This window comes from Geospiza fortis, unplaced genomic scaffold (genome assembly GCF_000277835.1).
Source record: "Geospiza fortis unplaced genomic scaffold, GeoFor_1.0 scaffold273, whole genome shotgun sequence".
Classification (NCBI taxonomy): Eukaryota; Metazoa; Chordata; class Aves; order Passeriformes; family Thraupidae; genus Geospiza; species Geospiza fortis.
The window spans coordinates 479,084-496,306 of NW_005054543.1; the positions used below are offsets into that span (position 1 = coordinate 479,084).

At 40.1% G+C, this 17,223-nt stretch overlaps 1 protein-coding gene across 4 annotated transcripts in view; it reads left to right on the forward strand.

The window, feature by feature from the left end:
• The window catches only part of CELF2 (CUGBP Elav-like family member 2), a 545,200-nt gene that overhangs the window by 214,603 nt on the left and 313,374 nt on the right, over positions 1–17,223 (forward strand). The window lies entirely within an intron of this gene.

Here is a 17,223-nt window from a genome sequence, read left to right on the forward strand (position 1 = left end):
GGCATGGCTCCTCAAAAGAAACTAGGAAGATGTTCATAAAAATGCTTGGAGGTATATAAAGATGTTAAGTTGGTAATTTGGTTTGGGGGTTGTTTTTTTTTTTTCCTCTCAGTTAAAGGGAATCTTAGAAATTTATTTGTAAAGCAAACAACCAAAAAAAATAAAAAGACATCCTGCTAAGTGCTACCATGGGACTTTGGGACTTGCAATAAAAGTGAAGGAGCTGATAATCCTGTATCCTGTCTTTCCAAAACATACATTTAAAAATTTTATGACTTTGACCTGGGTAAGCATGAAATCTTATTCAACCCCAGCCTGAAACTCTTGTGGTATCTCGCTTGCAGCGTGGGTGAGCTGACAGTTCAAATTTAGGTATACTTCATGTCTTGTTTTTATCATCTTTAAATTAAAATGCCTTGCATTATAGTGTTTACAAACTGTTTCCTTATAAACTGAAAGGGATAAAAAGCCCTCTCTAGTCTATTCTCATTTAGTCTATTTATATGTGTAAGCAGCCAGAGTGAGACTCATAAGAGATTCCAGTCTAAGTATGCCCTAACCAAAAGCAAATTTGGAGAAAACTCAGCAATGTAGAGGGTGGGGTTTTTTTCCTTATTATATTACATTATATAATTTCCACAATATCTTAATTATATTATAAGGCAGGACCAGTGATAGAAGGAAGACAGTTCATGGGACATGAATTTAATGTTATTCTCAGTTCAGCAGATAATTACGTAATGCATTTTTTCTTTTTACTTTATTTAGGAATTACCAGTTTTAAAATAAAATATGTCAAGAACTAATATAAAAAAAGAAAAAAGGCAACAAACACAGTTCCCTGTATTTATCAGACCCACTTTTCCTATGCTGTGGCAAGTTCAGCCTTAAATGTCGTCTAATGCAAACAAATAAACTTGAATAAAATGAGCTTGAGAATTCACAGAATATTGGAATCTTGTATAGCTGTCACATTTATCTTTTTTTACATACATCAGAATGAAGTTTACCTCTTTTTCTTGATCTCTCAACATTTTAATCTCTATTGGTGGACAACTCAAGCTCTTCTCCCACTACCACCCAAAATGTTTTGTGATAAGCACAGGGCACTTAACAGCCTGCTCATCCTGTGGCTACTCAAAACAACCTCAAAAAACTCTTTTTTTTTTTTTTTCCATGCAGCTGTTAGAGATGCCTCCAGACATCACCTTTTCTGCCTTTAGTTTTGTATAAAGAGTGTAATCGTTGTGCTTCAAGTGCCCATAGAAGTGACCAAAACCTTGAGGTCGTTTTTTTCCTTGGGGGTAAGGACTGCTGCGTTTTGTGCACATCAGCTTGGCTGCTGCTATCTAACATGTACCTTGTAAATGTGAAGTGTCATGCCTCCTTCAAGTGGCTCGAGTGCTGGGAAACTGCCTTGAAAGCTGTCAAACCAGCCAAAGTGTGGCTCCTCATACATGATCTGTCACTAAAAAATCCTTTCAGCCACAAGTTGCCTCAAATAGCAAACTCACTGCTGGGGCTATCTGACCAATTTCTATTCACAGAGTGAAGGAAAAAGGAATGTACAACACTGGGAAAATTACTTGCTGGTAATTTTTTGTTGTTATCCTGTTCTTTTTCCAGACAGCTTTCCTTCTTTCTCGCCTGTCCAGGATGTTGCTTGACAGATGTTTCCTCTTATCTCACTCTTTCTTTATTGCTCTGCCAGTAGTATCTGATTGATAGAAAGTGGGCAGGCTGGTACTTACAATGCCATCCCTGGCTGATAACTCTTTTGCCAACTTTTTTAAGAGAGCTGGAGTCATTGCTCGGTTTTGACTGAAATCAGCTAACAGAACAGGAATAAGAAAGGGTGAACTGCCCTGTGGTAATTATTATTCTTATTTTGCATGGAATTTTAATAAAGCCTGAATAAATTTGAGCAAGTCCTTGAGTTTTAAGGATCGTTGTGATCCATTTTACTTTAAACATTCAGCTGGGCTTGGAGTTGGATTGAGCTCAGTGATGTAAAATGATTTAGGGCAAAAGTTTAAGATCTTCCATCATCTCTGTATGAATAAGCCAGACTGACTTAATTGCAGGTTGTGTAGGGAGTCTTACCCTTTAGCCTGGCTCCTTCAGTCTATTCATGAGTGCCTGTCCTGGTGCTGAGTATCACTTGGTCCTGATCTTGGTTCAGTAAAACTTCATTCAAACCAAGGACACGGTTTGTGAAGCAGGACCATTCACAGGGATGAGGAGGGGATCTAGGCACAGGAGAAGAAAGTTAATTGCTTTCATTGCAATTTAGTAGACACTTTTTGTCTTGATGGTTCTTTAAACTCTCTAGAACCTATAAAAACACTAATGTGAGGAGATTTTGGTGAGTAGGAAATGGAGACCAGTCCAAATCATTACAGTGCCCAACACATGAGGAGTGATCTCTGTGAGAATTTTTGTCACTATATTTCTCTTTTATCACTTTATTTACTATATGCCATTGCCAATGCACCCCATTCATCTGTGATTAATAGGATAATTTCATTCTTGACTTAACTGGGGCTCTGCATAGTCAGAAAAACGTGGTGGTTTTATTACTTTATGTGATAAGAGTTGTGTCATGTAAGCAATCGGGGAAACATTCTGCCTCTGTGTGTTTATTACAGTGCAGTACTTTGTAAAGTCCATTTGAATTGAACAAGGCTTTTGAACTATTGATTTAGCTGGCACTTGCTGCATTGAGAATAATAAACATTTGTAGTATGTAGTCAGCAGTCTATGAGAGGTAGGAGTCTGTCTGCTGGCATATTTAATGCAATAACCCATGTCAGCTGCACTGATGGGAAGCAATAATGAATATGGCAAAGCATAAATTTAAAACAAAAACAAAGAAACAAAAATAGGGAAGAAAAAAGAAGAAAAGTGAGTTTAACTTCAAACTGTCTAAGCAAGATCATTTAGGGCATTTTGCCTGGCTTCAGGTGCACAGGAAATCCCATAATATATTTTGCAACGATGTATACTTCACCAAAATAATTTACACTGTTCAAATTGATTTAGAAATCGATCTAATAGGAGAATGGAATATGTATTTGTATCAGCACAACATATGTTTTTAGGGGCTAACTTCTCTTTCTGAGAGATTTACTTGGAAATAATGAATTACAAAAAACATTGCCTGGAAATTTTCCATACCTGGAAATTTTCCAGCCAGGTAAAGTATTTGTAGATTATTTATTAAGTTTGCAGCAGGATGATATAGCTGCACATCTTAAATCTCTGTCTCTACTAATGTACCTGAATGGACCTTTCTCCTCTCTCAGTGAATGGGGGAGAGCATAGCACCCACTAAGATGAAGCAGAAATAAGAGACAGTAATGCAAGGCTTATGTGGGGGTAGGTTAAAATTCCTGCAGGTTAATCAGGATCATCTTTTATCTCTGGGAATGCTGATGACTAATGAATGCAGATCAAATCCTCAGCTACCAAATTCTCACTCAGCAGTATTTTTATTTTTTTTCCTTCTCTCTTTTACCCAAAATGCCTGCCTGAAATGACATCCATTAAGAGTGTAGGCGCTCTCTTTGTGGAGGACAATGGGCCACATCACGTTGTCACTTTTGGAGGCAGAACTCCCACGGACTTTCAGCAAGTGCTGCTGGGAGGCAGATGGTGTCTCTTGGCCCAGCCGAGGCACGAGCCTCCTGTTCAGCAAATCCTTCTGAAATTGGGGTGAATTCTGGCAGCTTTGTGTGATCAGGCCTGGATTTCAAACACTGGGATTTTTTCCCCCTTTTTTTCTTTTATTCTGTAGCATCAGCAAAGATTTTTAGCCATCCTGCTGATCCACTGTGATCAAAAAATGGTGCTGGAGCCTTGCTGCTGGTGGGAGGTTTCACACAGGAGCTCTGTGCACAGGCTGGATGCTCTGCTCACATCCACAGCAAGGGGAGGGAATAAAGAGACCTGACATCGCCTGGTGTACAATTTTATACACTTACATGTAACAGTTTATGACAGAATTCAAAGCGACCAACTTTATATTCATAGGGAAGCTCAGAATTAAAATTGGTGGGCTTCTTTTCCTTTCAGATTTTTTTTCTCTTCACAAAGGCCCAGAGGCAGCAGCAAGATTAACAAATCACGAGCTCTTAAGTGCAAAAGCATTTCTATTTTTTTCCCCTTCATTTGCAATTGCTGAGCACCTAAAGTTAACCGCATGCTTAAGAGCTTTGTTGGATCAGAGGTGAAATCTTGAGCAAAGAGAAATCAAGCACATGCATGGAGTTTTGGTAGCCACTATTGTTCAGGGCTTCCCAGGTAAAATTGCTGGGCCACATTGGATGTGCAGAGTTCACCCTTAACCTGTAGTAACTGCTTTAAATTTTTCTTATTTGATGATATGTTCACCATAGGCTGCCCAAAGCATTGATCGTATGCTGATTGGTTGTCAGCTTGATCCAAGGCTTGTCAGCTGTCAGTCAGGGAAGAGTTTTGGGTTTTCCTGTGGTATTTGAGGTCTGGCTTTGCTTTGTTTTGGCCCTTCTCATATTTGGGGTGGTTTTATTGCCCTCCTTCAGTACAAGATACTCTTCATCCTTTGATGTTGCAGTGAAGGGTTTGCGCGTAAATGACTGACCACAGGAAAAATCTGGTTATTCCTAACATGTTGTGGGAGCCAGTTTTAGTTTACTGCTCCTCTTATCTTTTCTTTTTTTTCCTTTACCTTCATTTTCTTATTTTTTCCTCCTCCCATTCACTGAAGATGTAGGCATTATATAGTTGAATTGTCTGTCAGCCCCTATTTTTCCATCTCTTGTCTCTATGGCTTTTTACACTTGTTAATACAGTTTAACCAAATTTGACAGGCACAGAGGTCTCAGATAGATTTAATTTCTGCCATTTCCTGAAGATAACAGGCACTGCAGAGGAGAAAAAGTGGCCTCTACAAGGTAAAGTCAGGATATCAACCTTTATTAGGTATTCAAAAATTTGCATGAGAAGGCAACTTTGACACATAAATCAAAGGGTAACAAGGCTCCTTTGGTTCTGCCACTCACCAAACCCCTTGTCTTTCTCCCACTTTTGTGTTTAGCTGGATCATAGGAGCAGATATGCCACAATTCTCTGTCTGAGCACCCTACAGGGTCCAAGCTTAGGGGGATGAACAATTCCCTATTTTGGCTGGGGTCTGGTACAAGTCAAGATGTGATTAAAATTCAATACTGATTTTTCATGTAGGCAACAACAACAAAAAAATAAAATTGAGAAGTTTGAGGGTGGTTGAAAGAGATTTCAGGGCCTTGGAATAAGTGGGTAAGAAACTAGGAGCACAAGAAGTGCTGTCCCATGTCCTTCCACTCACAGGGAATGATGAGGGAAGAAATAGGAAGAGCCAACATATCAATACCTGGCTCTGAGCCTCGTGTTTCTGGCAGAATTTGGAGGTTTTGATCATGGATCTGTTTATGTTACACAAAGCTGATGGAAGCAGTGTGGTTACACCTGTCTCCCAGCAGGGAAAGGAACTTTGCACAGGAGTCAGCAAGGCTCACTAAATAAAGCTTAAACCAGATTTGGAGAGGGAAGGGAATAAAACCAAACTCACAAGAAATAAGCTGGGGGTAGCACATCAGTGCTTGAGGGACAGTGTGTTAGTGAGGTCCTCTGTTCTGCCTTCTAAGGGGATGGAAATCCATGTGGTAGCAAAAACACAATGTATTAACCATGGAAGAAACCGTGTAGAAACCTTGGAAGAAACCATGTAGAAACCTTGGAAGTGCCTGAGAATGGTCACAGAGCAGTTGGGGTTTCTGTCCACAAGGGTGGTGGGATCAGATTTCCTTTGGGATCAGCCCAAAGCAACAGCACCCACACCAATGCCTGCAGCACACAGGAGGAGCTGGAAGCCATTGTGCTGCAGGAAACTGTGACATAGCTGCCACCATGGAAACATGGGATGACACAACTGGAGTGCTGCAATGCATGGTAATAAAGTGCTCAGAAAGGACAGGCAAGGAGAGGTGATGGGGTTGGTTAGGGAGTGTTTTGATTGTTTGGATCTTGGCGATGACAGGGTTGAGTGTTTATGGGTAAGAATCAGGAGAAAGGTCCATTAGGCAGACATCCTTTTGGGTTTCTGTTCTAGGCCACCCAAGCAGGATGGAGAGAGAGACAAAGCATTTAATAAGGAGCTGGGAAAAATCTCACAATTGCTAGCCCATGTTCTCATGAGGGGCTGCAGCTTACCCAGGTGTACACCAGAAATAAAGTACAGCAGAGAAGAAGCAGTCTAGGAGGTCCCTGAGTGCGTGAAAGAACTTCCTGACACAGCTGGTGAGGAAAGGGGCCCCTCTCAAACACCTCTCTGTTGAGAACAGAGAATGACTGGTGGGTGATGTGATGGTCTAAGGCTGTCTTGGGCACAGTGATCACAAAATGATAGTTTTGGATTCTTAGAGTAAGGAAAGGGGTCAGCAGAACTGCTCTGGAGGGCCTGTTTAGGGTACTGGCTGAGAGAGTCCCGTGGAAGGCAGCCCTGAAGAGCAAAGTTGACCAGGAAGGCTGGACATTCTTCAAGAAGGAAATCCTAAATGCACAGGAACAGGATGTCCCTAAATATCAGAAGACAAGCTGGGGGAAGACCAGCCTGGCTGAACAGAGAGCTTTACCTGGAACTCAGAGATAAAAAAGAGAGTTTGTGACCTTTGGAAGAAGAGACAAGCAATGCAGGAGGAGGAAAAGGTTGTTGAGAGGTTACACAGGGAGAAAAATCAGAAGGGCCAAAACCTAGTTAGAAATTAATCTGGCTACTGCCATAATAGACAATAAACATGTTTCTATAAATACATCAGCAGCAGCAAAAGGGCTGAGGAGAACCTCCATCCTTTACTGGATGCAGGGTAAAACACAGAGATGAAGGATGAGGAAAAGATTGAGGTATTTAATGCCTTCTTTGCCTTAGTCTTTAACAGTAACCTTGTTCCCTTGTACTGGTGAGACACACCTCAAATCCTGGGTTCACTTTGGGTCCCTCTCTGCAAGAAACGCATTGAGGGGCTGGAGCATGTCCAGAGCAGGGAATGGAGTGGGGAAGGGTCTGGAACATAATTCTATGGGGAGCAGCTGAGGGAGCTCAGCCTGGAGAGGAAGAGGCTCAAGGGGTGACTTAATCCCTCTCTGGCATTGCCTGACAGGAGGTGCAGCCAGGTGAGGGTTGGTTTGTTCTCCCAAGTGATAGAACAAGGGAAAATGGCCTTAACTTGCACCGGGGGAGGTTTAGCTTCAATTTCTTCACTGAAAGGGTTGTCAAGCACTGGCACAGGCTGCCCAGGGCAGTGGTGGAGTCACCATCCCTGGAGGGATTTAAACGACATGTGGCACTTGGGGACATGGATTAGTGGTGGGGTTGGCAGTGCTGTGTTAATGGCTGGACTTAATAATCTTAATGTTCTTTTCCAACATCAGCAATTCTACAATATAAAATGAGTGTGAGCTGGGGCAGTGCTAGCTTGAACACAAAATGCAGTTGGAAAACAAAATTCAGAGTCACTTATTATTTCTGGATGGACTAGGGAGATGGGGAGGGCAAGGAAATGCCCCCACTTAAATGGTCTGTGTGCCTAAAGTGGTTGAGCACAGGAGCAGGTCAGGCAGGCTGGTGCTGCCTGTGTGTGTCTGAGTGTGTTTGCAGTGCCAATTAATTACATCTCTTTGTAGTGTGGTAGCGATTTCATCCAGGGGAAATGAAAGAACGTGCAGTTAAATAACCCTCTGTGTGTATATGTAATTTCTGGAGCTTCCTGTGAATGCTAATATTGTGATTGGACAAGTTATTTCTCAGCTCTTGCAAGTGCCTGGTGGAGTAGAAGTTTTGTGAAGTTCTCAGTGATTTTTTTCCTAGCAAAAACACAGGAGGCTGGTGAAGGCATGATCTGGTTCTGTTTATTTCTTCAATTCCTGATCACTGGATAAAAATCTTTGTTTGTTTTCAGGAAAATAACAGGAAAAAGAAGGATACACAACTTGTTAAAAAAATAAGAAGTGTAAAGGTATTAAATCTTCATGTATGTAAACTCGACTCAAAAAACAAACCTAAGCCAAGGAAATATTTTAGTCTGAAGTCTATGGCTTTGCTTTTTTTGTTGCTGTTCTCCACTTGTGGCTGCCATTGTGTGGGATGGTGCCTGTTTGGAGGTGTTAATCTATACATAATGAAATTTCAGAGAACACACGCACTATATCTGTAGTGCTCCAACTGTTCTTTGAGATCCCTGTGAATGCATCTCACATAATAACCAAAGAAAACAGTGGAAAGCCTGTGGCTAGAAACCTAACAAGTAGAGCCTATTTAGTGATAGCTAAAAAAGCTACAATTCACATGTGCTGGCTTGCTTTATACATCTTGACAAGACAGATCTGGGCTTTTGTTGGTGCAGAAAACACTTTAAAACAGAGTACAGGAATTTATGATTTCCATGTCTCACTTTGAAAATTGATCTTTTTCCAATGCTTTTCTTTTTTCTGGTGAAAGTTCCTTTTTGAAGGATCAAGCTCTGTTATACATGCTAGTTTAATCTTTTTTCCCCCACCCTAAGTCACTGATGGGGGAACCTTTCCAATAAACAGCACTGAAAGATTAAAACCATTAACAGCATAGTTAATACCTGTGCTGAGTCCTTATAAAAGAGTAATACATAAAATTACTGCCTGTTCCTTATGTGCCAACTTCATACTTGTTCTTATCTTTGGGATATTGTGTGTTTGTCACTTGCTGAATAGAAAGGAGGGTGCAGTCTATGTCAAAAGATCTATCTGAGCAGTCTGTGGCACACAGACATGAAGTAAGAAGTAATTGAAGCACCAATTTGTTTTGAATATTGTAATATATTGTGCATAATATACATTATATATGCATTGTATAATATTGTGCATATGTATTAAAATATACTTTGTGCACTAGCTTGTTATGTATATTCCAGGTTCACTGCAGACATGGTTTGGGGGAAAACTGGGCTTTATGAAGCAGCCCTGATGTACTGAAAAAGTTTTGTGAAATAGATGAAGTACTTGTGTCTGAATTTTATTGATTGATGGAAGGGGAGGTGAAATAGGAAACTGTATTTCTGGAGGCAAGTGTATGAAGGCAGATCAGAATTGCCAGAATAAAGCAAGCTGGGGAAGAGGAACATGATGTAAAAGGCGAGTGAAAAAGAAAGAGCAGGTGACTGTGAACTGAGTGCTGGGAGTAAACCATGCTAACAAAGCTCTAAAAATAGAAGAAAATTTAAAAGGCATGTTATTGGAGTAAAACAAGGAAGGGCCACTGAGACTTCTGTCAGGAAAAGATGTGGAAGTATGGAGGTAAACCTCAGCAGTGGAAGGGAAAAAGCAAGAACAGTCCACTTGCTGGGCTCTGGGGGATTTTGTAGGTTTGATTTTTTTTTTTTCCTTTTTTATTAAAAAAGATGAACAAAATCTCATGGATGTTGATAATATCAGAGTATGAGGAGAGGACTTCAATAGCTGACAGATGATAATGTAACTGTCACTGTTGTGCAGACAGGGAGATGTCTCTGAAGTTTATAAAAGTGATTCTAATTTCTAGTCCTCCCTATTTAAAATACAAGGCTTAGAAGTCTTATGGCCTTCATGTTGCTGTGGGGCGTGGATTTGGTGTTAATTCAAGGCATGTTACGTGTGAGAGTCACCACCAAGAACTTCCTGGGGTTCCCTCAGAGGTGTCTCCTGCAGTCCTGGAAAGACCTGGCCCTGTTTCACTTATGAGATCTGACGAGATCGTAGCCTGGGGTGGGAATGGCTTCTGCAAAGAGCTCCACAGAATCGGGGAAGAGGACAGATTGGGGTCGGGCTGACGAGATTTAAGTTGACACACATTTTGTGAAATGAAAAGGTCATGTTTCAATGAAAAAGGAGTGGGGGTTTTGTTTGTGGGATTTGTCTTCCGGCTCAAATTTCACTGATGGCAATCTGGCCCACAAACATAAGTGAAAGCAGCCAGCCCTTGGATACCAGGGCTTTATTAAGGATTTCAGGTAGTTGCAACTCATTCATCTGACATGTCCCCTTGTTCAAATAGGCCAGTGCACTCCACACCTCCCACGCCCTTTTTATATGAGGAGCTTTGCCTATGGCTTCATAAACTAATAATATCTGAGAAAGCTTTGCACCTCTCAGCAGGATGGCAGAACTGCTCTGATTCCCCTCCTTCTTGAAAAATTGAGCTGGGGAAAAATGTCCCTGTCCTTTTGTGTCTACTATAAAATTTTAAACTAAACAAGTAAAGATTTTAAATAGGGTAATACTTCAATAAGGAAATTTTTGCTTCTGTTGAAACATTCCTTGTTTGGTTCTGTTTTTTTTTTTTTTTCCTATTGAAACATTTACAGCAACACCTCAAAGCCGTAGCTGTGCTCTGTGCTGTCTGTAAATGCAACAAAAAGAGTTGCTTCTGGAACAAAGAGGCTATAATTTATATATAATACAAAGCAACTGTAGGGAGTTCTCACTAATACAGACTCCCCATCTGGAAATAAGCTGTTGTTCAGCTGTCTGCTGCGGACAGGAGGGTTGGGCTGGAGGTTTCTGTTCTCTGCATTTGAGATTGCTTTTAAAGGACTTCTGCTGATTGTTATTTTTCCTGTTTCTCAGTACTTTTCTCTTTGGCATGGATTTGTTTAAAGCTCTGAGAGCGGCACCCAATTTCCACCTGCCATGGAGGTGCAATGACTTGAGCTGGATCTCATACATAAGGAGCCCCTAATATCAGTTGGAAGTACAGTACCCCTAAGGTGTTTCTATTAAGACCCTTAACTCATTGGTCCTATTTTTCCCTCATGCAGCTGGTGTGGCCAATGCAAGAACCTGGTACCAGAAAGATAAATCTTTAATTTTCCTAAACACACGTGTGTTGTGATGCTATTTTTGGAACAGGTGGAAGCTGTTCCTTCAAATAGCATTAGTGACTAAGGTGAAAATAAATTCTTCCACTTACACTGCAGTGCTCCTTCCTACAGGGGCAAATAAGCACTTCCATTTTTGTCTTCTTTGATCAGAACAATCAGCATGTCCACAGCATCTAAAGATGAGCATTTCCCTACTCAAGTGAATATCATAGCAGCAAATCTCCACTCCACGGGCAAATGAGTTGTGCCAGGAATTTTAATGATGGAGTAGGTTAGCCAGGTAATAATTGTCTTTAATTTGCACTTGCAGAAGCTGTAACATTTACCTGAACATGATTGGCACTGGGAGAAGGGGGAAATTATGTCGCACTTTTGAAAAAGAATCAAAGAAACAACTTCAGATCTCATATTTGAAACAGAATATCCTGCTGATTGACCACGCACATTGGTAGCAGTAGGATTTTTTTGATCCATAGAGCTGAATGATCGCTGCAAGTAGTGAACACAAAAAATTAGTTCCATGGTGGAAAGCATACACTTTTGCTTTTATTTTATCTTTTATATTTTTCTTTCTCAAGACCATTTCAGAAGGCTGAGCCCTTCTCCCTGCTGAATGCCACATTGAATCCCTGCTCTTTTCTCCATTGTCCTCGGAGACCTGGAAAATTTGTTAACATAGGTTATCTGAGGTTTTGTCTAGTTTAGCTATTTTTAATAACAAAAAGAAGAAGCTGTCCTTCCCTTCCCGCCCACTATTGCACCACTTTACAGTACATAATTTTATATAAATTACAGAAATATAATTTCCTTCTTGAGTAAGAAATGGGTGATGAACACCATCACTAGTACAGGTCTGCAGACCAGTCCTGGCACATCTTGTGAACTTGCAAACCAAGACTGTGCTTTCTCTTCTGTTTTGTCTTGCAAACTTCCCCTCTTTCTTTGCAGAAGTTCTTGCAGAAAATACCTACAGGCTTCAATTTCATTCTCACTGCTGCATTTTTTTGTTATTTTTCAGCTTCTGCAGTGAATGGCTTTTGCTGTCAGTGTTTCTGTTCTGTAGGAGGGAACTGTGGGTGGTTACAGCTGTAATGTGTGCTCCATAATCTCCAAGCATTTGTCAGAAAATTTCCCGTTTGCTCTGTTTCAATTTTTAACCAGTTGAGCGGCGCATGCTGGTGCCCTGGGGTAGCCTTGCTGCTCTGGCATCACAGGCTGAGCTGCATCCCACCAACATTTGGAGCACTTGCCAATTGCAGCAGGACCCCACGAGACCCAGAGCTTCAAAGAGAGGATGAGATGAGGGATGGGGGCTGTATTTTAGCCCAGCATTCCCTGTGGGTGGGAATTGAGGACGGAGGCTCCTGAAGATTTGATTTTGCGTTTGGTTTAATTTTTTCTCCCTAATCTTCTGGCCAGCCAGTCCACAACCCACATTTCTGCTGAAGCTCCTGAGGGCATATTAGAGGAGAGTGGGAGTTGTCTTTTTGGTAGCCAGCAGCAGAAGGGCCTAAGTATTGATTGGGAAATGTGTGAGAAAAGCAGAAGGCATGAACAGCAGGTGGTTTGGATGGGAAGAGGCATTTCAGATTAGGGGAGAGGAGGAAATAGACCACTGCTTGCCTCGGTTTGCATCCATCCCGAGCATTTGAGAGCATGTGGATGTTATGTCCTCGTGTTAACACTCTCCACAAACCCTTTTTTAAAATTTTCTTGTTGTGATGCGATATTTGCCACACGTCTCCTTAACACTGTTGTTGTAGAGACATTTCTCTTCTCCCCGTGCCAGCTATTAAGAGCCATCATGTGCAATGGCATTTGAGTTTATTCTTCTCCTGGCATTAGCAGAGAACTTTCTTCTCTTTGTAAATGTTGAAATGTTTTGCAGCTTAGATATAAATATAGCAAAATCATATCGCTTCAGTTCCAGCATCTGGTAGGATCACTTTAATATATAATTGAGTAAAAATTAGAATTTAAACAGCAATTTTGTCACTATTTTGTTACATTAAAACCAAAAGAATCCAACTTTTTTTTTAGTCATGATATGGATAAACAAATATCTTCTTTCATTCAAACTAAAAATAGCTACAAATTCACTCTCTTTTTCTCAAATTGCTTGCAACTTATATTAGCAGTGGCTTCAAGATTTGAAGTGTGGCTCTGCCTATTGGACAATCGATGGATTAGTGGATAGAGGATCATGGGTTTTGTCAGGGAGACAGGCATGAAACCACGGTTGCCTCTTGTTTACTATGATGGGAGTTCACTTTTGATAGTCTGGTAAAGAAATAAATGCCAGATTCATTTCTTCATTCTTTTCATTGAACCTCTCTCTTGAGAAAGTACACAGCAAATTTGTGGTGAGTTTTAAAACTGAAACAGAGAATCTATTTATTTATTCTATCTTCTTTTACTTCCCCTACTTTTTCTTTCTCATTTCTTTCCACTCCCTTCATTTTTGGGGGAGCCTTTGCACCCAAAGACCTTTGAAAATTTGTCTTAGGCTTTGTCTTTCCAAGTCTGGTCTCATTTTCAGCACAGAAGTTTTGTTCAAGCCCAGTAATAGGCACTAATATCTGTTCAGGAGAGGAGGCTGCATGGAAGTTTGGGAGTTCATTTGTGAACCAATTATAAATTTAGTATCTTGGTCTAACCTTCTGAACAAAGACTGTCAGGCATCTATATTCCCTTTTGCATAGTAATTCAAGCCTTTAAATTCTTTGCTTATATTAAATCAGTTGGTGAAACTTCTGTGATTCTCTGCAAGGAAGCATTTGTTTATACATATAGAGGGAACCTGCAGTGCTGGGGAAGGGAAATGACTCTCTTTCAGTCTCAGAGCTCCTCATTCAATAAATTCCTCTTTGCAAGGGTGAAATATTTTCACTAGTCCTGGTTTGCAATTTGAATTTTTATGTGAAAGTAGTATGACAATTTTTGGGAAAATAACTAAGCCTTATCTAATTTAATTTTTTTTTCTTCTGGTGACTTAAGACTGAAGTCGTACATGGGAAATCTGGGGCTTTATCTGGAAATTATTGTCATTAGTTCCTGCTTCTACTGTAGCTAGTTTGGTGGAGGATCTTGGTAAACAATGTCTGTACAGAGGTCCGTGCTGTAGTTGGAAACCTCTTACATCTGTTAAAAACATATAAAATTTGGGCCCTGCTGCAAGTTTCATCTAAAGTTAATCAGAGCAGATAATGTGGGCAGAGGACGGGTAAACCACTGCAGGCTTCCCAGTTCCAGTGACTTAGATTACATTGTTCTTAACCTACACAAATAATAATAAGCTGTTCCTCTCCCTTTGGAAGAGATGGCCAGTAGAAAAAGAAAGCTTAACATCACTTGGTGGTTGTAGTTTGCTATCTTTGCATCACAACACTTATTTTGCAGTGTTCAGAAAAGACGTGTTACAGAGTGAGAGAATTTTACATGCCATATCTTCATTTAAAAGCTGTGGCACGCATTAAATTTAATTACTCTCCTTCTATGGCTTAAATTGAGGGCAGCTTCAAAAATGAGGGTGGCTTCTATTAAACTTAATTACTTTTCCCTGCAGTCTGCATGGTTAGTAATCACGGGAAGATTCTAAACAAAGATACAGTAGAGAGATTCTTTTATGAGAATAGGGCTGGAAAGTAGCCTATAAAATATAGAGAGGTGCCAAATACCTTTATATCCAGCTTTAATTTATTATTATTATAGTTAGCTAGCACAATAATAATAATAATAATGTTTCAGCATGATTAAGAAGGTATTGCTGGGGAAGGGGAGTTAGTTGCATTTGGTCTTTCAATTTTTAAGCAATGAATTCCTCAATTTCTTCAAATTCTTTTGCAGATTTATGGGGTGAAAAAAGGTTAATAATAGAATTTTTTTTACAATGTGTTCTATTGACTTAGATCTATAGATGGCAGATCTGACAGTTAGAATGAAAATTGTTCCAGAAGAAACTAATTATTTGAGATGTTATAGGGATGCATAATTATATTCACCTTTAAAAAAAAGGGAGGGGGGGAAGTTTTATTACAACTGTGCTTTTTAAAGAACAAGTGGAGAAATAAAAGTAGTAATTGTTCTTAATTATAGCTAAATGTAATTGCACACGACTGCAATATGCAGCACATCAGCAGCAGATTAAGAGATCCTGGCATATGTGTAGTGTGCAGAGCAACTTTGAGCAGAGGTGCAGTTTTACGAATATAGTTAAGTTTAATTTAGGTCTCCTACTTGGAATTCCATCCGTGTTGATTTTATTTTATTTTTTACAGCTATTATGGCGAGATAATTGTCAGCTGGAAAGTGCTGCAGCAATGATTTGTCTGTTACAAAGGAGTCAAAAACCTTCAAAAGGAAAACTTGTTTTCTTTTATACCAGTGATGCGTAGGACCAGGGGAGACTTTCCCAAATGCCTTTGTGTATAGCCTGATGCAGATAGATGGTTAGAGGGATTTTTTTCTTAAGCATCTCAATACAAGCAATACTGAGCTCCCAAGGACTCTGCAGCATGGTTGGAAATCTTTGTTAACAGTCTATCCACAAGTTTTTTAGGTTCAAACCCCTTGAAAATGTAACCTATGAGTCTTTAGAAAATGTGAAAATGCTGCTTTGAACAAAACCCAGAAATGGGAATGCCTAAAGGTAGACTGATTTCTTCTCTTGTACCTGATTTACAGCCTCACCCCTTTCTTTCAGCTGAGTGCACGCAGCTCCTGTCTTTGAGTGCAGCCTCGCCTGTAAAACATTAAGCTGTCGTTATACAACGAACTAAAGAGGGAGCACAGATGCTTAAAGGAAGCTGCTGAGCTTCAAAACTACTGGCTGCATTTCCTGCTCCAAAACAGCTCATTGCTGAAGGAGGAGCAGGGGTCAGTGTGCACCACATTATTCATGAACATGTGCATGGTCTTGTGATGATAATTTCTGCATCTCCTCAGTACGTCAGATGCTTTCAGCCTTTGTCTTGATGTGCCAGGATGCTCTCCCATGTTCCCAACCTGTGTTAAGCTGTTCCTTTTACCCAAAAATAAATAAAGCCCATCTGTCATTTGGAAAGAATGCCTTCTTTCCAAAATAGAGTTTTGCAAAATATTTCAGTCTTGGGCCAGTAGCAGAGTTAATTTAGCCTAAAACTTGGTGGGCCAGAAGGGAACTTTTGAACTGCTGAGATAGGGTTGGTTTTTTGCCCTGCTTGCTGGCACAAACCACAGTCCCAGTTTTAAGAAGTTGTGCTTCTAAGTATGTTTGTCTTTGTGATTTGGGAAAAGTGTGGATACCTACCCCAAATCAGCTCTCTGAAAGAACTGTATGGTTTTAATAAAAGGGGTTTCACCAAGATGGACAATAATGCACAAGAAGTGAGTGGCAGATATATTCAAGAGTGAAAAGAATTGGGTGGAATCACTTTGCAGCAAAAAGAAAAGGTAAAATTGATGGCTGGGTACACAAGCAAACATGCTGAGGTGTTAGTCTAATAGAAATTAAACTCATTCCTGCAGGTAACAATAAGAAATCAAAACTTGTTGTTTTACAAGGTGGAGAATCTCGTGATAACTGGCGTGCTCTAAATAAATCATTCACTTCAAATGGCAGCACTGTAGCAAAAATGTATCTATTACGGAGCTGCTAATAAGCAAATGCAAGCAGTATTTCTGGACAGCAGGCTGTGATTGTTTTTTAATAAATCTGTGTTAAGTAGAAAAGGAATAAAAGCTGACACCCAAATAGAAACCCACTTTGGCTTCTGTTTCCTCACTCCACAGATAGACGGATTCATTGACCCAGATCAGAAATTCTTGAAGGATAATTCTGGTTAGTAGAAGCCAACATGGAATCAAATGTGTATACATTTGTGTATGTGTTCCCAGAAAAGCTAATGATACCATTGCAAATGCTGAACATGTTCCCCACTCCTCTTTGTTAATACAGCGTTGCTTATGCTCTGCAATAAACTATTATTTCTGTGCTATTTCTGTAATTACATTTAATAATCATCTCTCACAGTCCAATAGTATCAAACGTAGGAGTCTTTTCAACAAACCATGATAAATAGCTCCTTGCCGAACTGTTGTACTTGAGGAATCTTTATGGCTCTCTTTGTAAGATTTGTCATTTTCTTAATGCAGCTTCAAAAAGCTTCTGAGCTTTGTTATGGACCATCACTGTATTTTTCCCTTCCCCCTCTGCCTTCCAGTGTAGCTGGGTAAATGAAGCTTAATGTGCCATTTCCAAGCACTGTGACACTCCTCCAGGGCTGGTTACATTTACCATTGCTAAAGTCTAAATAAGTGAGTTTTAATGAGCAGGAAT